The 26,465-nt window shown below is 44.6% G+C and overlaps 1 pseudogene; it reads left to right on the forward strand.

The window, feature by feature from the left end:
* The window catches only part of LOC135526889 (neurexin-3a-like), a 264,933-nt pseudogene that overhangs the window by 207,599 nt on the left and 30,869 nt on the right, over nt 1-26,465 (forward strand).

The raw sequence follows: 26,465 nt of genomic DNA on the forward strand, positions 1-26,465 counted from the left end.
GAGTGCACTCCTGCGTATCTGTGTGGGTGTGTGTATGCGCACGTTCCTGTGTGTATGTGTGTGTGTGCGCTCATGCTCCTGCGTGTGTGTTTGTGTAAGTGCTCGCTCCTGTTTGTGTGTCTACCATTATTTTGTGGAGACATTAGCATCGTTATCAGTGAGAGCAGACCCAGATGCGTTTGTCAGCCCACTGAGAGTCAATTACCTCAGTCAGAGACAGCCATTGTTTCTCTGTGCGCCCTGGCCTATTGGTATTTAATACAGATATATTAATACAGCCGACTGACTGTTCCACATAAACTTTACCTGCCGTTTTATGGAGAGACTACATAAATCTGGAATTAACAAACATTATCTTTGAGTGTTTTATTATGTATTTGTTTCTGATATAGATTCTAGATTCAATGCGATCGCCCATTTTAGGATGTGCACCATTTAAAGGCAATGATATGGTTGCTGAGATCGAATTGAAAGTAAACGCTACAGGGGAGCCTCCCGAGTGGTGCAGCAGTCTAAGTCTGCATCGTTCGTTCCCAGGCTGTGTCACAACCGGCCATGACCGCGAGTCCCATAGGTTGGTGCACAATTGGCCCAGTCTCTTCCGGGTTAGGGGAGGGTTTGGCTTGGCTCATCATCCTATAGCGACTCATTGTGGCGGGCCTGGTGCCTGCAGGCCGACTTCGGTTATCAGTTTAACTGTGTTGGTGCGGCTGGCTTCCGGGTTAAGCAGGCACATGTTAAGGAGCGTGGTTTGGCAGGTCATGTTACAGAGGACGCATGACTCGACCTTCGCCTCTCCTGTAATTGGATCACAAATGGACAGCATAAAATTGGGGAGTAAAAGGACGTCAAAAATACCAAAAAATATAAAGAAAAATACAAAGAAATAATCGCTGCAGTTGTCGGCTCATTTGGAATTGACCTTTATTAAGTGTAAATCGCGCTATAACAGATCTTCCCGTCGTTCGAAATTAATCCAGCCTTTACTACGTCACCAACCTTGTGAAAAAGTGGAACCCCTTCACACTGGCTAATATGTTTGATATGGCAACAAATGCAGAAATGTTAACTGCTGCGAAACAGACATTACCAACAAGTCTAACTTGACTATAACTGTCACGCCTTGGTCTTAGTATTGTGTGTTTTAGTTTATTAGTTAGTCAGACCAGGGTGTGACATGGGGTTATTTTGTATTGTATTTTCTTATTGGGGTTTTGTAGTAGTTGGGATTGTAGCTGGTTAGGGGTGTGTGTGTGTGTTAATTAGGTTGGCTGCCTGAGGCGGTTCTCAATCAGAGTCAGGTGCTTCTCGTTGTCGCTGATTGGGAACCATATTTAGGTAGCCTGTTTTTCGCTTTGCATTTCGTGGGTGATTGTTCCTGTCTCTGTGTTAGTTTCACCAGTCAGGCTGTATTAGGTTTCGTTCTGTTTGTTGTTTCTTTTGTATTTATTAGTTATTCGTGTTAGTTCGTTCGTTTTGTCTTCACTCAATAAACATGAGTAACTTACACGCTGCATTTCGGTCCGACTCTCCTTCAACTAAACAAGAACGCCGTTACAATAACCTAAACAAATGACCATAAATTATATTTTTCCCCGCCACCAATCTCTCCCCCCAGGTGGTCTACAAGAACAACGACATCCGTCTGGAGCTCTCCCGTCTGGCGCATATCGTGGACCCCAAGATGAAGATCCAGGGGGATGTGATGTTTAAGTGTGAGAACGTGGCCACCCTGGACCCTGTCTCCTTCGAGACCCCGAGGCCTACATCAGCCTGCCCAAGTGGAACACCAAGAGAATGGGTTCCTTGTCCTTTGACTTCAGGACCACGGAACCCAACGGACTCATCCTCTTCACCCACGGCAAGCCTCAGGAGCGCAAGGAGGCCCAACGCAGCCAGAAGAACACCAAGGTAAGACGATGAACGATGATTAAATCAAACAACACATACATGTATTAACCTCAGCCTGTGTGTAAAGCTGTCAAATCTATCACTAGTTTAAGGTGCAGGGTTGGGATCAATTCCATTTCAATTTCAGACCATTCAGAATGTACTTCCAATTCTCTTTCATGCTTTTCAATTAGGACAATATGGAATTAGAGTTGGAATTCTGTTTACTTTCTGAATTGATTGTAATTTAAATGAAACCCCTGTTGAGAAGAAACAAAAAGGCTGTTCAAGGATTGATTGGGCTTATAGGTCCTGTTTTGTAAAGATATCTCAGGGGCTGTTGTATCCCAATGACGAACAAACACCTTGACCATCTCCCCCAGGTGGACTTCTTTGCGGTAGAACTGCTGGATGGCAGTCTGTACCTGCTGTTGGACATGGGCTCAGGGACCATCAAGGTCAAAGCCACCCAGAACAAGGTCAACGATGGAGCCTGGTACCACGTGGACATGCAGAGGGACAGGCGTTCAGGTGAGTTGTCTTACCTCAACAATATCTCTTAACTTCCCTTCAAAATTATGGAAGAACGTATTGTTGGTGAAGGTTTATTTTTTACATATTAATTCTGCGTGGTTACACGGTTAATTCCATGTGGGGTACAGAGTTAAAACAGAAACAATTCAAAGATGAACCATTTAGGCATAAATTCTGAGTGTTTAAGGTTGGAAGAAGGCTTAAAACAAAATCATTCAAAATCATGCGACATTACCATTACCTGGTATTCTCGTGGCTTTCCATTTATGATCCTTGAGATGATTCTACATCTTGATTGGATTCCGTCTGTAGTACATTCAATTGATTGGACATGATTTGGAAAGGCACACACCTGTCTATATAAGGTCCCACGTAGAGCTCAGAGACAGGATTGTGTCGAGGCACAGAACTGGGGAAGGGTATAAAACAATGTCTGCAGCATTGAAGGTCTGCAAGAACACAACGGCCTCCATCATCTTTAAATTGGAGAAGTTTGGAACCACCAAGACGCCGGGCGCCCGGCCAAATTGAGTAATCGGGGGAGAAGGGCCTTCGTCAGGGAGGTGGGCAAGAACGCGATAGTTACTCAGACAGAGCTCCAGAGTTTGTCTGTGGAGATGGGAGAACCTTCCAGAAGGACAACCATCTCTGCAGCACTCCACCAACCAGGCCTTTATGGTAGAGTGGGCAGACGGAAGCCACTCCTCAGTAAAAGGAAGACAGGCTATTTGGAGTTTGCCAAGAGGCACTTAAAGGACTCTGACCATGAGAAACAAGATTCTCTGGTCTGATGTTACCAAAATGTTAGTCTTTGGCCTGAATGCCAAGTGTCACGTCTGGAGGAAACCTGGCACCATCCCTACAGTGAAGCATGGTGGTGGCAGCATCATGCTGTGGGGATGGTTTTCCATGGCAGGGACTGGGAGTCTAGTCAGGAGAGATCCTTGATGAAAACCTGCTCCAGAGCGCTCAGGACCTCCGATTGGTGCGAACGTTCACCTTCCAAAAGGACCACGACCCTGAGTACACAGCCAAGACAACGCAGGAGTGGCTTCGGGACGAGTATATGAATGTCCTTAAGTGGCCCAGCCAGAGCCCAGACTTGAACCCGATCAAACATCTCTGGAGAGACCTGAAAATAGCTGTGCAGTGATGCTCCCCATCCAACCTGAGAGAGCTTGAGAGGATCTGCAGAGAATGGGAGAAACTCCACAAATACAGGTGTACCAAGCTTGTAACTATTTTTGCTTCGTCATTATGGGGTATTGTGTGTAGATTGATGAAGAAAAGGGGTTTTGAATAAGGCTTTAACGTAACAAAATGTGGAAAAAGTCAAGGGGTCTGAATACTTCACGAATGCAGTGTATATTGACATTTTTATGACCCTTCCCACCTCTTACCGAATACCCTGTTTCTGCCCCTCCTTACCTAATACCCTGTTTCTGCCCTGCTTAACTCTTTCATAATATCCTGTTGCTGCCCCTCCTTAACTAATACCCTGTTGCTACCCCTCCTTACCTAATACCCTGTTGCTGCCCCTCCTTAATTATTACCCTGTTTCTGCCCCTCCTTACCTAATATACTGTTGTTGCTACTCTCTCCTTACCTAATGCCCTGTTTCTGCCACTTCTTAACTCTTACCTACAAACCTGTTGCTGCCCCTCCTTACCTGTTATCCTGTTGCTGCCCCCTCCTTACGTGTTATCCTTTTGCTGCCCCTCCTTACCTGTTATCCTGTTGCTGCCCCTCCTTACATATTACCCTGTTGCTGCCCATCCTTACCTCTTACCTATTACCCTGTTGCTGCCCCCTCCTTACCTGTTATCCTGTTGCTGCCCCTCCTTACCCGTTATCCTGTTGCTTCCCCTCCTTACCTCTTACCTATTATCCTGTTGCTGCCCCTCCTTACCTATTACCCTGTTGCTGACCCCTCCTTACCTGTTATCCTGTTGCTGCCCCTCCTTACCTGTTATCCTGTTGCTGCCGCTCCTTACCTGTTACCCTGTTGCTGCCCCTCCTTACCTCTTACCTACAAACCTGTTGCTGCCCCTCCTTACCTGTTATCCTGTTGCTGCCCCCTCCTTAACCTGTTATCCTTTTGCTGCCCCTCTTTACCTATTATCCTGTTGCTGCCCCCTCCTTACCTGTTATCCTGTTGCTGCCCCTCCTTACCTGTTATCCTGTTGCTGCCCATCCTTACCTCTTACCTACAAACCTGTTGCTGCCCCTCCTTACCTGTTATCCTGTTGCTGCCCCCTCCTTAACCTGTTATCCTTTTGCTGCCCCTCCTTACCTGTTATCCTGTTGCTGCCCCCTCCTTACCTGTTACCCTGTTGCTGCCCCTCCTTACCTCTTACCTATTATCCTGTTGCTGCCCCTCCTTACCTCTTACCTAATACCCTGTTGCTGCCCCCTCCTTACCTAATACCCAGTTGCTTCCCCCTCCTTACCTGTTATCCTGTTGCTGACCCCTCATTACCTATTATCCTGTTGCTGACCCCTCCTTAAATGTTATCCTGTTGCTGCCCCTCCTTACCCGTTGTCCTGTTGCTGCCCCTCCTTACCTCTTACCTATTACACTGTTGCTGCCCCCTCCTTACCTGTTATCCTGTTGTTGCCCCTCCTTACCTGTTACCCTGTTGCTGACCCCTCCTTACCTATTACCCAGTCGCTGACCCCTCCTTACCTGTTATCCTGTTGCTGCCCCCTCCTTACCTATTATCCTGTTGCTGCCCCCTCTTTACCTCCAAACCTGTTGCTGCCCCTCCTTAAATGTTATCCTGTTGCTGCCCCTCCTTACATATTACCCTGTTGCTGACCCCTCCTTACCTGTTATCCTGTTGCTGCCCCCTCCTTACCTATTATCCTGTTGCTGCCGCCTCTTTACCTCCAAACCTGTTGCTGCCCCCCTTAAATGTTATCCTGTTGCTGCCCCTCCTTACATATTATCCTGTTGCTGACCCCTCCTTACCTGTTATCCTGTTGCTGCCCCCTCCTTACCTATTATCCTGTTGCTGCCCCCTCTTTACCTCCAAACCTGTTGCTGCCCCTTCTTAAATGTTATCCTGTTGCTGCCCCTCCTTACCTATTACCCTGTTGCTGCCCCTTCTTACCTCTTACCTATTATCCTGTTGCTGCCCCTTCTTATCTATTACCTATTACCCTGTTGCTGCCCCTCCTTACCTAATACCCTGTTGTTGCTGCCCACTCATTACCTAATACCCCTTTGTTGCTGCCCCCTCCATAGCTAATACCATGTTGTTGCGAACCCATCCATACCTAATTCCCTGTTGTTGCCCCCTCCTTATCTAATACCCTGTTGCCCCCCCCCTCTTTGACTTATACCCTGTTTCTGCCCACTCCTTATCTAATACCCTGTTGCTGCCCCCTCCTTACCTAATACCCTGTTGCTGCCCCCTCCTTACCTAATACCCTGTTTCTGCCACCTCCTTACCTAATACCCTGTTGTTGCTACTCCCTCCTTACCTAATACCCTGTTTCTGCCCCCTCCTTATCTAATACCCTGTTGCTGCCCCCTCCTTACCTAATACCCTGTTGCTGCCCCCTCCTTACCTAATACCCTGTTTCTGCCACCTCCTTACCTAATACCCTGTTGTTGCTACTCCCTCCTTACCTAATACCCTGTTGTTGCCACCTCCTTACCAAAATCTGAATGTATAAGATTATTGTTAAGTTTATGCATTATCTCCAAATGTTATATTTTAGGTAAGGGTTGGTCCGAATGATTGAGGTAAGGGTCTCACCCTGGTTGACCAAGGTGGCGGTGGTGAAAGTTGGCGATGAGGTCCGGGTCCAGGATGTCTTTAGCGAGGACCCAGTACCTCTCCTCCGGGTCACAACCCTCCCAATCAACCAGGTACTGGAAAACCCTGCCCCGTGGTCAAACACTCAGGAGGCGTCTCACCGTGTACACCGGATGGCCATAGATGACATGGGAGGATGTGTGGGCCTAGAAACATAAGACAAAGGACTGTGAGACAAGCGCTTAATCCTAGACATATGAAAAGTAGGGTTTATACGGAGGGTACAGGGTAACGTAAAACAAACAGCAGTGGGACTAAGGACTCTAGAGACGAGGAAAGGACTAATGAAACGGGGGAAAGTTTGCGGGATTCCAGCCGGAGGGGGAGGTCCCATGTAGACAGCCATACTCTCTGCCCAATACGATAGCGGGAAGCCGGAGTCCATCGGCGGTCAACTTGTCTACGATACATGGAGTTGGTCTTGAGATGTGCCAACAAAGCTCTTTTACAGGTACGGCAACAACGGCAGATGAACATATGGTCTGAGGGTATGTTGACTTCCTGTTCTTGCTCTAGGCAGAGTGGGGGCTGACACCCCATGGAGCACTCAAAAGGGAAGAGTCCAGTGGCCGAGCAGGGAAGTGTGTTATGGGCATGCTCCACCCAGACCTGTTGTTGGCTCCTGGTAGTGGAGTTGGTTGAGATGAGACACCATAGTGTTGTTTCCAGATCTGCTCGCTCTGACTGGCTGTTAGACTGGGGATGAATTCCGGAGGACAGGCTGGCCGACATCCCAGAATGCCTTCCATAACCGCGGCGAGAACTGAGGACCCCGGCCGGAGATGATGTCCACCGGCAGTCCATGGATCCGGAAGACGTGCTGCACCGTGAGATGGGCCATGTCTTTGGCAGGGGGTAGTTTGTTTAGAGGAATAAAATGGGCGGCTTTTGAAAACCGATCCACAACCATCATTATGATGGTGTTGCTATCAGACGGAGGAAGCCCAGTGACAACATCCAGGGAAATATGGCAATGAGGGACAGGCAGTGGCTGGAGGAGGCCAGACGAAGTTTGCCACAGAGTCTTATTCTGAGCACATACAGTGCATGCGGCGCGAAGGCAGAGGCATTAGGAACCATATTGGGCCACCAGAAACGTTGTCGAAGGAACGGGAGCCAGGATGACAGGTCAGCCTGGAGGAATGAGCCCATTCCAGGACCTGAGACCGGGCTGAATCAGGGACGAACATCCGGTTAGCCGGGCCCCCTCCAGGTTCCGGCTGGGACAGTTGTGCCTTGTGAACCATGGTCACAATAATCCAATCAACTGAAGCTGCAAGGCATGAGGTAGGGAGAATGGTCTCAGAGTCAGAGGGTGTGGCGTCGGAACTGTACAGGCGACAGAGAGTGTCTGGCTTCACATACTTAGACCCTGGGCGGTAGGAGATGGTGAAGTTGAACCTGGTGAATAACAGAGCCTTGCAGAGTGCTGTAGCCCTGGATGAAGTGGCGGTAAAAATTAGCAAACAACAGGAAATGTTTCAATTGCACTCTGGATGTTGGGGCCAATCCACCACCGCTATCACTTTTTCAGAATGCATCTGGACATTTCCTTCAGCGATGAGGTATCTCAGAAAGGAGATGATAGAATGGTGAAACTCGCACTTTCCAAAACTGGTTCTCCAGGAGGCGCTGAAGGACTTTCCCAAACTGGTTCTCCAGGAGGCGCTAAAGGACTTTCCCAAACTGGTTCTGCAGGTGGTGCTGAAGGACTTGTCGGACATGGAGAATGTGTTCTTGGGCAGACCGGGAGAAGACGAGGATGTCGTAGAGGTAGAGAAACACAAAATGATTCAAAATGTCACGGAGCACATAATTGACCAGCGCCTGGAAAACAACCGGAGTGTTGGTGAGCCCAAACAGCATGACCAGATACTCATAGTGTGCACTGGCAGTGTTGAAAGCCGTCTTCCACCCCTCGCGTATCCGAACAAGATGGTAGGCATTCCGAAGGTCCAACATCGAAAAGATGGTAGTCCCCTGGAGAGGTTTGAAAGCAGAGGAGAGGAGTGGTAGGGGTAACGATTCTTAATTGAGATGTCATTGAGGCCCCGGTAGTCAATGCATGGACGTAGGGTCTTAGCCTTCTTTTTCACAAAGAAAAACTCTGCGCTGGCATGGGATGCATTAGTACGAATGTTCCCAGCAGCCAGAGATTCCTCAATGTAGTCCTCCATGGCCTTGGTCTCGGGACAAGATAGGGAATATAGCCGACCTCAAAGCGTTGTTTTACCGGGAGGAGGTTGATGGCACAATCATAGGGACAATGCGGAGGAAGAGAGGTAGCACGAGCCTTGTTGAAAACCTCCATAAGATCTTGGTACTCTGCGGAAACAGTAGAGAAATCTGAGGCTTTACTTAAACACAGAGGAGGACGATTCAGGGGCGGCTGTTCCGCTTTTAAGGTTAGTGGGAGTGACAGAATGGGCTCCAACCCAAGATTGAACCTGTGGTCAAGTCAACCTGTGGTCAAGGGATTGTGCTTTTGGAGCTAAGAAAATCCCAACACCACAGGGAAGTGAGGGGATTCAATGAGGAGAAGCTGTATTGACTCGTTGTGATTGCCAGATACCCACAGATTAGCCTCCAACATCCGGTGAAATTACAGAGCGCCAAATTCAAAATACAGAAATACACATAATAAGGATTCATGAATTATACAAGTGTTATACATCGGTTTAAAGATTAACTTGTTAATCCAGCCGCTTTGTCAGATTTCAAAAAGGCTTTACACAGAGAAAGCATACCATGCGATTATCTGAGGACAGAGCCCCGTGGAAAAAAAGCATACAAACATTTACCAGCCAAGTAGAGGAGTCGCTAAAGTCAGAAATAAAGCTAAAATTAATCACTTACCTTTGATGATCTTCATATGGTTGCACTCACATAACTCCCAGTTACACAGTAAATGTTTGTTTTTGTTCAATAAAGTCCCGTTTTATGTCCCAAAAACTCTGTTTTGTTCAGTAATCCAATGTCTCCAAGGCGGTCACAACAGGCAGATGAATACGTACTAAGAGGACCAATAATGTTTGTCGAAACATGTCAAATGATGTTTATAATTAATCCTCAGGTTGTTTATTGTCTTTATAATCAATCATATTTCAACCGGACAATACCGTTTTCAATAGAAAGGAAAAATAACAAATGGATCACGGGAGCGCGCCCAAATCAGGTCTGCAGACTTCCTCTGACCTCTAACTAAAATGGCTTTTTACTAATTGTTTTTCATAAAAAAAGGCTGAAACCAAGTCTAGAGACTGTTGACATCTAGTGGATGCCATAGGAACTGCAATCTAATTCGAAACCCTTTGGATTCTCTATAGGCATTGAGTTGAAAAACAGCCACATAATTCCACTTCCTGGATGGATTCTTCTCAGGTTTTCGCCTGCCATATCAGTTATATTATACCCACAGACATTATTTTAACAGTTTTGGAGAATGTTTTCTATCCAAATCTACCAATTATATGCATATTCTAGCTTCTGGGCCTGAGTAACAGGCAGTTTACTTTAGGCACGCTTTTCATCCGGAGGTGAAATTACTGCCCCCTACCCAAGAGAGGTTAATGGGAACTGTAGCTGTGCGTGACTCTTTCAAAGGAGCAGCCGTACAATGCTCTAGCATCCACGGGAACGGAGAAGAGTTGAGTGGGGATACCTAGTTCTGACACCAGGCACTCTTGTCTGCCCCAGAGTCAATAGATAGACTTAGACTGGTCTCCCCACAGCAGGATCACAAAAAAAGTGAGTATGGGTAATGGGAATCAGAGAATTCCCAGTCTGGTCACTGTATTGTGACTTCCGGATTCCTTCAGAGGTGAGCAAGCAGCAGCAGATGAATGAGTGTGACCGAGACCTGATCTCTTCTGACTCGTTCCCGTAAACGCCCATCAATCCTAATGGTAAGGGCGATGAGGGAATCAAGGTCCCACGGTAACTTCCGAGCTGCTATCTCATCTTTTATCTCCTCTGATAGACCGAGAAAGAATATATCGAACAAGGCCTCTGGATTCCAGGCACTCTCGGCATCCAATGTGCGAAAATCAACCTCGTAATCTGCCACACTACGGGAATTCTGATGTAATCCAAGTAGTTTTCATGACCTCTTCTCTCCCAGATACCGAAGATCCGAACACCTTCCTTACCTCTGCCATAAAATCTTCCAGATGATGACAAATTATAGATTATTGCTCCCAAACTGCCCTTCCCAACTTTAGCTTAATAAAATACACTATCTTCGACTGATCTGAAGGGAAAGAAGATGTCTGCAGCTCAAAAATGAGGGAGCACTGAGAAAGAGGTTCCAGGTTCCCCCAGAACATCGCTCCGGAGGAGGTAAGCGGTGTTCTCAGTGAGCCGGGGTAGGATGTACAAACCCACCACTGGTAGGTGAGTTACTGAGCGACCCTCTCTATATTACAGTACATCCCTCTCTATATTACAGTGCAACCCTCTCTTTATTACTTTCCACTCTCCAGGCACCATCTCAGTCAACAGCCGGCGCACTCCGTTCATGTCCAGCGGAGAGAGTGAGATCCTGGACCTGGAGGGGGACATGTACCTAGGTGGTCTACCCTCAGACCGCACCAATCTCATCCTGCCCACTGAGCTGTGGACCGCCATGCTCAACTACGGCTACGTTGGCTGCGTGCGTGACCTCTTCATCGATGGGCGCAGCAAGGACATCCGACAGATCGCTGAGTCCCAGAACGGGGCCGGCATCAAGCCGTCGTGCAACAAAGTGGTGGGGAAACAGTGTGAGAGCTACCCGTGTAAGAACAGAGGCGTCTGCAAGGAGGGATGGAACCGGTTTATCTGCGATTGTACCGGCACGGGGTACTGGTCACGTACCTGCGAGAGAGGTAAGTGGAAGCCTTTGTTTTGCATGCGTGCTTGTATGTGTGTGTTTTATGACTGTGAATTTGTGTTTGTGTGTGCATTAACACATACACTGATGTGGGGATTATCAATTATGCTGGTGTGAGAATTCATTTGTGGGCTGGTGTTGGGATTAACACGTAGGCTGGTGTTGGGATTAACACGTAGGCTGGTGTTGGGATTAACATGTAGGCTGGTGTTGGGATTAACACGTAGGCTGGTGTTGGGATTAACACGCGGGCTGGTGTGAAGATTAACATGTGGGCTGGTGTGGAGATTAACATGTGGGCTGGTGTGGAGATTAACATATAGACTGGTGTTGGGATTAACATGTAGACTGGTGTTGGGATGAACACGCAGGCTGGTGTGAAGATTAACATGTGGGCTGGTGTGGAGATTAACATATAGACTGGTGTTGGGATGAACACGCAGGCTGGTGTGGAGATTAAAACGTAGGCTGGTGTGGAGATTAAAACGTAGGCTGGTGTGGGGATTAACACATAGGCTGGTGTGGAGATTAAAACGTAGGCTGGTGTAGGGATTAACACATAGGCTGGTGTGGAGATTAAAACGTAGGCTGGTGTGGAGATTAAAACGTAGGCTGGTGTGGAGATTAAAACGTAGGCTGGTGTGGAGATTAACATGTAGGCTGGTGTGGAGATTAAAACGTAGGCTGGTGTGGAGATTAAAACGTAGGCTGGTGTGGAGATTAAAACGTAGGCTGGTGTGGAGATTAAAACGTAGGCTGGTGTGGAGATTAAAACGTAGGCTGGTGTGGAGATTAACACATAAACTGGTGTTGGGTTTAACACATAGGCCGGTGTGGGGATTGTATGTGTTGATGTGTTGATTCAGAGGTTAGATAACTGGTCCTTGTTGACTGCATTAATTGAAGTGTGTTGCATTGTTTCTTCCTATGAAGCGGTTCATTAAAACATTAGTGGACTGTGTGTGTCAGAGGAAGGTTATTTATTTCGAGTCATTTAACCTTTATTTAACTATGAAAGTCAGTTAAAGTACAAATTCTTATTTACAATAATGGCCTATCAATCCCAGACAACGCTGGGCCAATTGTGAGCCGCCCGATGGGACTACCAAACAGGAAAAGATGGTAGCCCCCTGGAGAGGTTCGAAAGCCGAAGTGAGGAGTGGCAAGGGGTCATGATTCTTAATCATGATGTCATTGTTGCCCCGGTAGTCGATGCATGGACGCAGGGTCTTGTCCTTCTTTTTCACAAAGAAAAACCCTGCGCCGGGAGGGGATGCAGAAGGACGAATGCTCCCAGCAGCCAGAGTCCTCAAAGTACTTCTTCCATGGCCTTGGTCTCTGGGTCGGATAGGGAATATAACCTCGAGGCGTTGAGGTGCCCAGGAGGAGGTCAATGGCAGAATCGCAGGGACGATGCGGAGGAAGAGAGGTAGCACAATCCTTGTTGAAAACCTCCAGAAGATCTTGGTACTCTGATGGAACAGTAGAGAAATCTGAGGCTTTACTTAAACACAGAGGAGGATGCCTCTTACACTGAGCTGCAGTGCCTTAGACTGCAGCGCCACTCAGGAGCCCAAAAGTGGAATGGAGACACTTTACTAACTACATATAGCTTGTGCTCTAAATCCCAGTGTTTCCCCTTTAAGGCTCTAGAGGAAGTAGTGGGAAAGACTGTATTGTTGATGCTGTTGAAATATTAATGTGGTTTCTGCCTTTTTCCTGGGAACCTTACTCTGGCCAAGGCAACACAGCGTTACAGTTTAATGACCAGAATATCTCTCTGTCACTCTCACCTATATCAACTGCTATGGTTATTTGCTGTGTCAAGTCTGCATTAAAGTTGAATTAACATAATTTAAATTGTATGGCTGTCTCTCTGTCTCTCTGTCTCTCTGTCTCTCTCTCTCTCTCTCTCTCTCTCTCTCTCTCTCTCTCTCTCTCTCTCTCATAAACTTCTGTAGTTATTTGCTGTGTTAAGTCTGTCTCTGTCTCTGTCGCTCTCTCTGTCTCTCTGTCTCTCTCTCTGTCTCTTTCTCTCTCTCTCTCTCTCACTCTCTCTCTCTCTCTCTCTCTCTCATATAAACTTCTGTAGTTATTTGCTGTGTTAAGTCTGTCTCTGTCTCTGTCGCTCTCTCTGTCTCTCTGTCTCTCTCTCTGTCTCTTTCTCTCTCTCTCTCTCTCTCTCTCTCTCTCTCTCTCACTCTCTCTCTCTCTCTCTCATATAAACTTCTGTAGTTATTTGCTGTGTTAAGTCTGTCTCTGTCTCTGTCGCTCTCTCTCTCTATTTAAAAGTATGCCTCAAGAAGTTTACTTTAGCTTCTAGCTTCTTTTTTTTGTGTACACACACACACACACACACACACACACACACACACCACACCACACCACACCACACCACACCACACCACACCACACCACACCACACACACCACACACACCACACACACCACACACACACCACACACCACACACCCACCACACACACACACACACCACACCCACCACACACACCACACCCACACACACACACACACACACCACACCCACCACACACACACACACACCACACCCACCACACACATACCCCATCCACTGTCCCTCCACTCCACAGGGCTTCTATTGTCAGATGATTATCAGATTTTACAGGGGTTATGAAACCTCAAGGTCCGGCTGAAGTAATGACCCCCACCACAGCTTCCTGTTTCCTGTGGTGGCAGGGTATGCATGGGGTGACAAAACAAGGGGCTGCTGCTTTCTCTGTTTACCCAACACATGTTTATTGTTCAGCACTCCATTTCCTGTGTCTTGTTCTATTTAAACCTCTCTACCATTACAGTCTGCCTGTCTTACTCGGCTCTATGGAGGACTGTTCCCTGTACAGAAGGCCTTCCTGGTCTCTCAGTAATATCCCTGCATAGAAGGCCTTCCTGGTCTCTCAGTAATATCCCTGTATAGAAGGCCTTCCTGGTCTCTCAGTAATATCCCTGTATAGAAGGCCTTCCTGGTCTCTCAGTAATATCCCTGTATAGAAGGCCTTCCTGGTCTCTCAGTAATACCCCTGTATAGAAGGCCTTCCTGGTCTCTCAGTAATACCCCTGTATAGAAGGCCTTCCTGGTCTCTCAGTAATATCCCTGTGTACGAGACAACAGTCAGAAGGAAACATCTTTTTGGAGATTAGATATTGATTCAGGAGAGTTCTTAAAAAGGCCTTTGAGTTGTGGCTCCACTGTTCTCCTGGATAAGAGAGAGAATCATATCCACTGCAGAGATATTGAGTGACAGAGAAAATACTTTTTATACTAAAGGAAAGTATTGGAATATATTGATCTGGGTTGAGGTAATGTTCTAATATAATATAAGCCATTAGCAGATGTTTTTATCCAAAGCTTCACAGGTATGCTCTACCAACTGTGCTACAGAGGCCCACGTTATCACTGCAAAAAGAGACACATCCAACACTCAAGACTGTTGTCTATCAGTCTATCACTTTCTATCGCTCCCCCTCTCTCCCTCTTGCTCTCCATCTCTCTCTTGCTCTCCATCTCTCTCTCTTGCTCTCCATCTCTCCCTCTTGCTCTCCATCTCTCTCTTGCTCTCCATCTCTCTCTTGCTCTCCATCTTGCTCTCCATCTCCATCTCTCTCTTGCTCTCCATCTCTCCCTCTTGCTCTCCATCTCTCCCTCTTGCTCTCCATCTCTCTCTTGCTCTCCATCTCTCCCTCTTGCTCTCCATCTCTCTCTTGCTCTCCATCTCTCCCTCTTGCTCTCCATCTCCCTCTTGCTCTCCATCTCTCTCTTGCTCTCCATCTCTCTCTTGCTCTCCATCTCTCCCTCTTGCTCTCCATCTCTCTCTTGCTCTCCATCTCTCCCTCTTGCTCTCCATCTCTCTATTGCTCTCCATCTCTCTCTCTTGCTCTCCATCTCTCCCTCTTGCTCTCCATCTCTCTCTCTCTTGCTCTCCATCTCTCTCTCTCTTGCTCTCCATCTCTCTCTCTTGCTCTCCATCTCTCTCTCTTGCTCTCCATCTCTCTCTCTTGCTCTCCATCTCTCTCTCTTGCTCTCCATCTCTCTCTCTCTTGCTCTCCATCTCTCTCTTGCTCTCCATCTCTCTCTCTCTTGCTCTCCATCTCTCTCTTGCTCTCCATCTCTCTCTCTTGCTCTCCATCTCTCTCTTGCTCTCCATCTCTCTCTCTTGCTCTCCATCTCTCCCTCTTGCTCTCCATCTCTCTCTTGCTCTCCATCTCTCTCTCTTGCTCTCCATCTCTCCCTCTTGCTCTCCATCTCTCCCTCTTGCTCTCCATCTCCCCCTCTTGCTCTCCATCTCTCTCACTTGCTTTCCATCTCTCTCTTGCTCTCCATATCTCTCTCTCTTGCTCTCCATCTCTCTCCCTCTTGCTCTCCATCTCTCCCTCTTCCTCTCATTCTCTCCCTCTTGATCTCCATCTCTCTATCTTGCTCTCCATCTCTCTCAAAAGGGAAAATGGTGTTTGTTTTTCACTGGTTGCCCATTTCTTGTGGCAACAAGTCACAAATATTGCTATTGTGATGGCACACTCTGGTATTTCACCCAGTAGATATGGGAGTTTATCAAAATTGGATTCTTTGTGGGTCTGTGTAATCTGAGGGAAATATGTGTCTCTATGGTCATACATTTGGCAGGAGGCTAGGAAGTGTAGCTCAGTTTCTACCTCATTTTGTGGGCAGTGTGCACATAGCCTGATTTCTCTTGAGCCATCTCCCTTCTCTCTCTCCCTCTCTCTCTCTCTCTCTCTCTCTCCCTCTACTGTCTCTCTCTCTTCTGTCTCTCTACCCATCTCTCTCTCCCGTCTCTCTCTCTCCCCCCATCTCTCTCTCTCTCACTCTCTCTCTCTCTCTCTCTCACACACTTTGTCCTTCTCTCTTTCTCCCTGTCTCTCTCTTTTTCTCCCTCTTCCCCCTCTCTCTGTCACCAATCAGACTGCATTGTAGCGTATTGTCTCTCTTTCTCTCTCTCTCTCTCTCTCTCTCTCTCTCTCTCTCTCTCTCTCTCTCTCTCTCTCTCTCTCTCTCTCTCTCTCTGTCTGTCTCCTATCTTTATCTATTTCAGTCTCTGTCTCTCTGTGTCTCTATCTCTCTCTCCTATCAATTCAATTCAATTCAAGGGGCTTTATTGGCATGGGAAACATGTGTTAACATTGCCAAAGCAAGTGAGGTAGATAATATACAAAAGTGAAATAAACAATGAAAATTAACATTAAACATTACACATACAGAAGTTTCAAAACAATAAAGACATTACAAATGGCATATTACGTATATATACAGTGTTGTAACGATTTACAAATGGTTAAGGGTACACAAAGGATAATAAATAAGCATATATTTCTCTATTTCTCTCCCTCTCTCCCCGTCTCTCTCGATCTCCCTGTCTCTCTCCCGTCTCTCTCTATCTTCCCGCCTCTCTCTCTCCCATCTTTCTCTCTTTCACCCTCTCTCTCTCTCTCTCTCTTTCTCCCTGACTCTCTTTTTCTCTCCTGTCAAACTCTCCCCCCCTTCTTCCCCCTTCTCCCCCCTCTCTCTGTCACCCTGCATTGTAGCGTATTGGGGAGTATGGACTCTGCTTCCACTATGTGGTTGTTGGTGACTCTGCAGTCTCTCTCCCCCAGCACATCTGAGAATCACAGAGGACATTTTAAGGGCATGTAGGGAGACACACAGAGACATAAATAAATAAATAAATAAATAAGAGACCTTTAGAGGTCAGACGTGGTTCTGAACAACTGCAGAGGTAGCCATAAGAGACAAACATCTCACTAACGTCTCACTGTTTTTTATGAAATGGAGCTGCATTCATCCGTATTCAATTGTCTTGGAGTCTGATTTGAAGTAATTTACTGTGATGAACATTTTCTGAGGGGTTTACGATTTGATTCCCAGACTATTTTATCAATGTTTTTCTCTCAGTTTCTCTCAGTTTCTCTCAATCAGTGGTGATTATTTGTGGCACAGCGCCAACAGAGGACCAAATATGATAAATGTGTGTGTCTCCCTAATCCTGACTTTGTAGTGTTTGTGTTTGTGTGTGTGTGTGTCTGTGTGTGTGTGCATGGGAGGAGTCTCATTTAATCCCCTTGCGGGCACTAAGGACTGGGGCCTTGAAATAGCTGTGGTGTTTTGCTGTTGCTACCACTTGTAAAGGCGACTAGACTCGACACTGTAACCCATAATGACATCACAATACCCCATAATGACAAAGCAAAAATCAGGTTTTTAGAAATGTTTGCTAATGTATTAAGAATAAAAACAGATACCTCATTTAGATAAGTATTCAGCCCCTTTGCTATGAGACTTGAAATTGAGGTCAGGTGCATCCAAGAACATGGTGGCAACTCTGACAGAGCTCCAGAGATCCTCTGTGGAGATGGGAGAACTTTCCAGAAGTACAGCCATCTCTGCAGAACTCCACCTATATATATATATATATATATGGTATATATATGGACTATATGCCATTTCACAGATTATTCTATCCAACGTGACTTACAGTGCCTACATTAGATGGAGTAGAAATCGAAAGAGAAAGATTGCCATTATCCATACTCTCCAATCACGTCCCCTCTGCATCCTTTCCTTCATGTCAAACTAATGTTAATAAACCAAGACCAAGGCCTCTTTTCACAAAATATCTCAGAGCAGGAGTGCTGATCTCAGATCAGGTGCTTCCTCTTAATAGCTGATCCTAGAGGGGTTTTCCTATGTCCTGAGAGTTTTTCTAAATACTGGGCCAGTTGTGACAAGTGAATGATTGAGGTGAAGGAACTAATCTCAGACTATTGTGAATGAATGAATGAATGAATGAATTAATTAATTAATTGATTAAATAAGTGGGGTTTTTTTCGGGTCAAATAGCCAGTTGGACTGACACATAAACAAACAATAGAACAATGAAATGATTCACCGCAGCACATCTTCTGGTGTTCTGTGCAGTTCGCACCACAAAATATACATTTACGATAGTAGATAAGGTTACCCAAGCAATAATAAAAACCCTCAAGCAGTAAAACTATAAACAAACTCAATACAGATAAATGATACCTGGTCCGGCACACAGAGAAGATTCAAGTCTAAGACAACACTCAATCTATACCGATATGTGGGGCGGCAGGTAGCCTAGTGGTTAGAGTGTAGAGGTGGCAGGGTAGCCTAGTGGTTAGAGTGTAGAGGTGGCAGGGTAGCCTAGTGGTTAGAGTGTAGAGGTGGCAGGTAGCCTAGTGGTTAGAGTGTAGAGGTGGCAGGTAGCCTAGTGGTTAGAGTGTAGAGGTGGCAGGTAGCCTAGTGGTTAGAGTGTAGAGGTGGCAGGTAGCCTAGTGGTTAGAGTGTAGAGGTGGCAGGTAGCCTACTGGTTAGAGTGTAGATATGGCAGGTGGCCTAGTGGTTAGAATGTAGAGGTGGCAGTTAGCCTAGTGGTTAGAGTGTAGAGGCGGCAGGTAGCCTAGTGGTTAGAGTGTAGAGGTGGCAGGTGGTTAGAGTGTAGCGGCAGGTAGCCTAGTGGTTAGAGTGTAGAGGCGGCAGGTAACCTAGTGGTTAGAGTGTAGAGGCGGCAGGTAGCCTAGTGGTTAGAGTGTAGAGGCGGCAGGTAGCCTAGTGGTTAGATTGTAGAGGCGGCAGGTAGCCTAGTGGTTAGAGTGTAGAGGCGGCAGGGTAGCCTAGTGGTTAGAGTGTAGAGGTGGCAGGTAGCCTAGTGGTTAGAGTGTAGAGGTGGCAGGTAGCCTAGTGGTTAGAGTGTAGAGGTGGCAGGTAGCCTAGTGGTTAGAGTGTAGAGGTGGCAGGTAGCCTAGTGGTTAGAGTGTAGAGGTGGCAGGTAGCCTAGTGGTTAGTGCTTTGGACTTGTAACTGAAAGGTTGCAAGATTGAGTCCCTGAGCTACCAAGATAAAAATCTGTCCTTCTGCCCCTGAACAAGGCAGTCAACCCACTGTTCCTCGGCCGTCATTGAAAATAAGAATTTGTTCTTAATTAACTGACTTGCCTAGTTAAATAAAACATGTCTCGAATGAAATATGTCATTTAATTATCTTATATCTTTTATTCCAGGCCTTAAGTAAAAATTTTACAAATTCAGCAAACTGAAATACACAGTGAACAAAAATGTCTTTCTCCTCATTGCTCAGGCACATAATGCCAACCTGCCACTATGTCTATCATATGTCTGTCCCTCAGGGCTCTGTAGCTCTGTCAGTTAGTATCAATCTGACAGTCTCTTACTGGGATATTAAACCTCTCTGATCTCTCGTCACACTCAGCCAGAGACATGATATCAGGAGAGGTTTCTCTCTGTTTCAACTCTATTTAGTTCTTTATCTCTCGCTCTCTTTATATCTCTCTCTATTTTAATATCTCTCTCTTTATATCTCTCTCTATTTTAATATCTCTCTCTTTATATCTCTCTCTATTTTAATATCTCTATCTTTTTATCTCTCTATATTTTAATATCTCTCTCTTTATATCTCTCTATTTTCATATCTCTCTCTTTATATCTCTCTCTATTTTTATATCTCTCTCTTTATATTTCTCTCTATTTTCATATCTCTCTCTTTATATCTCTCTCTATTTTAATATCTCTCTCTTTATATCTCTCTCTATTTTAATATCTCTATCTTTATATCTCTCTCTATTTTAATATCTCTCTCTTTATATCTCTCTCTATTTTAATATCTCTATCTTTATATCTCTCTATATTTTAATATCTCTCTCTTTATATCTCTCTCTATTTTCATATCTCTCTCTTTATATCTCTCTCTATTTTTATATCTCTCTCTTTATATCTCTCTCTATTTTAATATCTCTCTCTTTATATCTCTCTCTATTTTAATATCTCTCTATCTCTCTCTCTTCTATTGTCTTACTCTTATCACTTTCCCCTTTTTCACACTCTCTCCCAACAAACTCGCACCTGACCACTTTCCTTCTCTCTCCATCTCTCTACCTTTACCTCAATCTTCCATCCCCTCTTCCCATCTCTTCTCCCCCTCTTTCTCTCTCTACCCCCCCCCTTTTTCTTTCTCTTCTCCCTCTCTCTCGCTCATTCTGTCTTCATTGTACCTTGAGGTGTCTCCCCACTCATCTCTCCTCTATCATATTGCACTTGGTATGATGGGTATAAATGTAGCTTTGGGTAGAGCAGCTGATGGTACAAAATAAAATATTGATCGGGATGTAATTGTAGAGTTGCTTTGCCCCTGCGTTGAGGGAGGGTGTGTGTGATTCCCAGTTAGAGTCTTTACAGCTCTGAGGACGAAAGGAGAGTTTGTGTCTATTGGCTGGATGCCAGGAAGCAGTACATAGAAAGAGGGGGAGAGAGAGAGATAGATGGAGAGAGCGGAAGTGAGAGAGATTATCTACTTCACTTGCTTTGGCAATGTTAACATGTTTCCCATGCCAATAAAGCCCCTTGATTTGAATGAGAGAGAGAGAGAGAGAGAGAGAGAGAGAGAGAGAGAGAGAGAGAGAGAGAGAGAGAGAGAGAGAGAGAGAGAGAGAGAGAGAGAGAGAGAGAGAGAGAGAGAGAGAGAGAGATCCATCTATCTATCTGAAGCCATCATCTATCTTAAGCCACCAATTTGTAAGTCGCTCTGGATAAGAGCGTCTGCCAAATGACTTAAATGTAAATATATCATCCATCTTAAGCCATCATCTATCTTAAGCCATCATCTGTGTGCAAACGAGTCCAGTTGAAAGTGCTATCAGGGAGACCACAGCATGCTGAAGACAGATGTACTGTGAGAGAGAAAACAATACATTGAATGACTCTCTCCTGAAGAGAGTGATGGGGGGAAACGAGCAATGGGCAAAAGCATGGGGAGCGTGTGTGTCTGTATGTGAGCGTGCAAGTGAAAATGTCATGTTGTTATGTTGTGGATTTCTCAACCGAAACAAGATGTGTGACAGCAGATGTTGTGTCTAACACATTTCTATCCTCTCTCTCTCTCTCTCTCCCTCTCTCTCGCTCTCTCTTCCGCTCTCTCCCTCTGTCTCTGTCTCTCTCTCTGTCTCTCTATCTGTCTCTGTCTCTCTGTCTCTCTATCTATCTCTCTCTCTATCTCTCTGTCTCTCTGTCTCTCTGTCTCTCTCTCTCTCTCTCTCTCTCTCTCTCTTCTTCTCTCTTCCGTCTCTCTGTCTCTCTCTCTGTCTCTCTCTCTCTCTCTCTCTCTCCCTCTCTCTCTCTCTCTCTCCCTCTGTCTGTCTCTCTCTGTCTCTCTCTCTCTCTCTCTCTCTCTCTCGCTTCTCTCTTCCGTCTCTCTCTGTCTCTCTCTCTGTCTCTCTCTCTCTCCTTCCGCTCTCTCTCTCTCTCTGTCTCTCTGTCTCTCTGTCTCTCTCTCTCTCTCTCTCGCTTCTCTTCCGTCCTTCTCTGTCTCTCTCTCTCTGTGTCTCTCTCTGTCTCTCTCTCTCTCTCTGTCTCTCTGTATCTCTCTCCTTCTGTCCGCCCTTCCCCCTTGCCCCCCGCCCATGACAGAGGCGTCCATTCTAAGCTATGATGGCAGTATGTACATGAAGGTGGTGATGCCCCAGGTGATGCACACGGAGGCGGAGGACGTGTCTCTGCGTTTCATGTCCCAGCGGGCCTATGGCCTGCTCATGGCCACTACCTCGCGAGCCTCGGCCGACACGTTGCGTCTAGAGCTGGACGGGGGCCGGGTCAAGCTCACGGTCAACCTAGGTATCGTATTACACTACCGACGACACCACGTGTTGAAAAACTCTCTCTTTCTCTTTTCCTTTACTGTTTTACATCCCTCCATTTTTTCACTTTGCCTTTGCCCATTTTTTGTTGTTATAGTTTGATTTATAGAGTAAAGGACAGCAATCATTTATGGAGTAGTAATAAAACAATATATATATTTTTGTTTGCATGGACTTTATTGTGATCTGTGTCATAAGATATTGATTGAATAATACTCTTCATCGAAATTACTATACATTTGAACTAATTCACTTTTTTTCCATTATTTAAGCTGCTTCATTCTGAAATGTATTGTCACTTAAAAACATGCTAAATGCTGTCTGGCCCATCTTTTGAACAGATATAACATTGCATTTTCACAGTCCTAACATAGCATTTTATATAGTCCTAACATATTTTTATTTATTTTATTTTATTTCACCTTTATTGAACCAGGTAGGCTAGTTGAGAACAAGTTCTCAATTGCAACTGCGACCTGGCCAAGATAATGCATAGCACTGTGAACAGACAACACAGAGTTACACATGGAGTAAACAATTAACAAGTCAATAACACAGTAGAAAAAAAAGAGTCTATATACATTGTGTGCAAAAGGCATGAGGTAGGCGAATAATAGCATTTTATATAGTCCTAACATAGCATTTTATATAGTCCTAACATAGCATTTTATGTAGTCCTCACATATCATTTTATATAGTCCTAACATTGCATTTTATATAGTCCTCACATATCATTTTATATAGTCCTAACATTGCATTTTATATAGTCCAAACATAGCATTTTATATAGTCCTAACATAGCATTTTCACAGTCCGAACATAGCATTTTCATAGTCCTAACGTAGCCATTTATATAGTCCTGTAAGAAAACAACTTTTGAGACAGTCACAGCACCACGAGATAAAAAAGTATATTTTAATTTAGAGCCTGAGTAGCAGACAACTGCTAAACAGAACAAGACCTCTAAACAGAACACTAGCACTAAACAGAAAACAACCTCTAAACAGAACACTAGCACCAAACAGAAAAAGACCTCTAAACAGAACACTAGCACTAAACAGAACACAACCTCTAAACAGAACACTACCACTAAACAGAACACTACCACTAAACAGAACACTACCACTAAACAGAACACTACCACTAAACAGAACACTACCACTAAACAGAACACTACCACTAAACAGAACACTACCACTAAACAGAACACTACCACTAAACAGAACACTATCACTAAACAGAACACTATCACTAAACAGAACACTACCACTAAACAGAACACTACCACTAAACAGAACACAACCTCTAAACAGAACACTACCACTAAACAGAAAACAACCTCTAAACAGAACACTAGCACTAAACAGAACACTACCACTAAACAGAACACTGCCACTAAACAGAACACTACCACTAAACAGAACACTGCTGCTAAACAGAACACTGCTGCTAAACAGAACACTGCTGCTAAACAGAACACTAAACAGAACACTAATGCTAAACAGAACACTACCACTAAACAGAACACTACCACTAAACAGAACACTATTGCTAAACAGAACACTAACCTCTAAACAGAATAATAGCACTAAACAGAACACTACCACTAAACAGAACACTACACTAAACAGAACACTACCACTAAACAGAACACTACCACTAAACAGAACACTACTAAACAGAACACTAAAACAGAACACTACCACTAAACAGAACACTATTGCTAAACAGAACACTACCAGAACTAAACAAACAGAACACTATTGCTAAACAGAACACTATTGCTAAACAGAACACTACCACTAAACAGAACACTACCACGAAACAGAACACTACCACTAAACAGAACACTACCACGAAACAGAACACTACCACTAAACAGAACACTACCACTAAACAGAACACTAAACAGAACACTATTGCTAAACAGAACACTACCACTAAACAGAACACTACCACTAAACAGAACACTACCACTAAACAGAACACTACCACTAAACAGAACACTAAAACAGAACACTACCACTAAACAGAACACTACACCACTAAACAGAACACTACTAAACAGAACACTACCACTAAACAGAACACTACCAGAACACTACCACTAAACAGAACACTACCACTAAACAGAACACTACCACTAAACAGAACACTACCACTAAACAGAACACTACCACTAAACAGAACACTATTGCTAAACAGAACACTACCACTAAACAGAACACTACCACTAAACAGAACACTACCACTAAACAGAACACTACCACTAAACAGAACACTACCACTAAACAGAACACTACCACTAAACAGAACACTACCACTAAACAGAACACTACCACTAAACAGAACACCACTAAACAGAACACTACCACTAAACAGAACACTACCACTAAACAGAACACTACCACTAAACAGAACACTACCACTAAACAGAACACTACCACTAAACAGAACACTATTGCTAAACAGAACACTACCACTAAACAGAACACTACCACTAAACAGAACACTACCACTAAACAGAACACTACCACTAAACAGAACACTACCACTAAACAGAACACTATTGCTAAACAGAACACTACCACTAAACAGAACACTACCACTAAACAGAACACTACCACTAAACACTACCACTAAACAGAACACTACCACTAAACAGAACACTACCACTAAACAGAACACTACCACTAAACAGAACACTACCACTAAACAGAACACTACCACTAAACAGAACACACTACCACTAAACTAAACAGAACACTACCACTAAACAGAACACTACCAAAAACAGAACACTACCACTAAACAGAACACTACCACTAAACAGAACACTACCACTAAACAGAACACTACCACTAAACAGAACACTACCACTAAACAGAACACTACCACTAAACAGAACACTATTGCTAAACAGAACACTACCACTAAACAGAACACTAAAAACAGAACACTACCACTAAACAGAACACTACCACTAAACAGAACACTACCACTAAACAGAACACTACCACTAAACAGAACACTACCACTAAACAGAACACTATTGCTAAACAGAACACTACCACTAAACAGAACACTACCACTAAACAGAACACTACCACTAAACAGAACACTACCACTAAACAGAACACTACCACTAAACAGAACACTACCACTAAACAGAACACTACCACTAAACAGAACACTACCACTAAACAGAACACTACCACTAAACAGAACACTACTAAACAGAACACTAAAACAGAACACTACCACTAAACAGAACACTATTGCTAAACAGAACACTACCACTAAACAGAACACTACCACTAAACAGAACACTACTAAACAGAACACTAAAAACAGAACACTACCACTAAACAGAACACTACCACTAAACAGAACACTACCACTAAACAGAACACTACTAAACAGAACACTACCACTAAACAGAACACTACTAAACAGAACACTACCACTAAACAGAACACTAACTAAACAGAACACTACCAAAACAGAACACTATTGCTAAACAGAACACTACCACTAAACAGAACACTACCACTAAACAGAACACTACCACTAAACAGAACACTACCACTAAACAGAACACTACCACTAAACAGAACACTACCACTAAACAGAACACTACCACTAAACAGAACACTATTGCTAAACAGAACACTACCACTAAACAGAACACTACCACTAAACAGAACACTACTAAACAGAACACTACCACTAAACAGAACACTATTGCTAAACAGAACACTACCACTAAACAGAACACTATTGCTAAACAGAACACTAAACAGAACACTAAAAACAGAACACTACCACTAAACAGAACACTACCACTAAACAGAACACTACCACACTAAACAGAACACTACCACTAAACAGAACACTATTGCTACCACAGAACACTACCACTAAACAGAACACTACCACTAAACAGAACACTACCACTAAACAGAACACTACTAAACAGAACACTACCACTAAACAGAACACTACCACTAAACAGAACACTACCACTAAACAGAACACTACCACTAAACAGAACACTACCACTAAACAGAACACTACCACTAAACAGAACACTACCACTAAACAGAACACTACCACTAAACAGAACACTACCACTAAACAGAACACTACCACTAAACAGAACACTACCACTAAACAGAACACTAAAACAGAACACTACCACTAAACAGAACAGAACAGAACACTACCACTAAACAGAACACTACCACTAAACAGAACACTACCACTAAACAGAACACTACCACTAAACAGAACACTACCACTAAACAGAACACTACCACTAAACAGAACACTACCACTAAACAGAACACTACCACTAAACAGAACACTATTGCTAAACAGAACACTACCACTAAACAGAACACTACCACTAAACAGAACACTACCACTAAACAGAACACTACCACTAAACAGAACACTACCACTAAACAGAACACTACCACTAAACAGAACACTATTGCTAAACAGAACACTACCACTAAACAGAACACTATTGCTAAACAGAACACTACCACTAAACAGAACACTATTGCTAAACAGAACACTACCACTAAACAGAACACTACCACTAAACAGAACACTACCACTAAAC

This window comes from Oncorhynchus masou, chromosome 32, assembly GCF_036934945.1.
Source record: "Oncorhynchus masou masou isolate Uvic2021 chromosome 32, UVic_Omas_1.1, whole genome shotgun sequence".
NCBI lineage: Eukaryota > Metazoa > Chordata > Actinopteri > Salmoniformes > Salmonidae > Oncorhynchus > Oncorhynchus masou.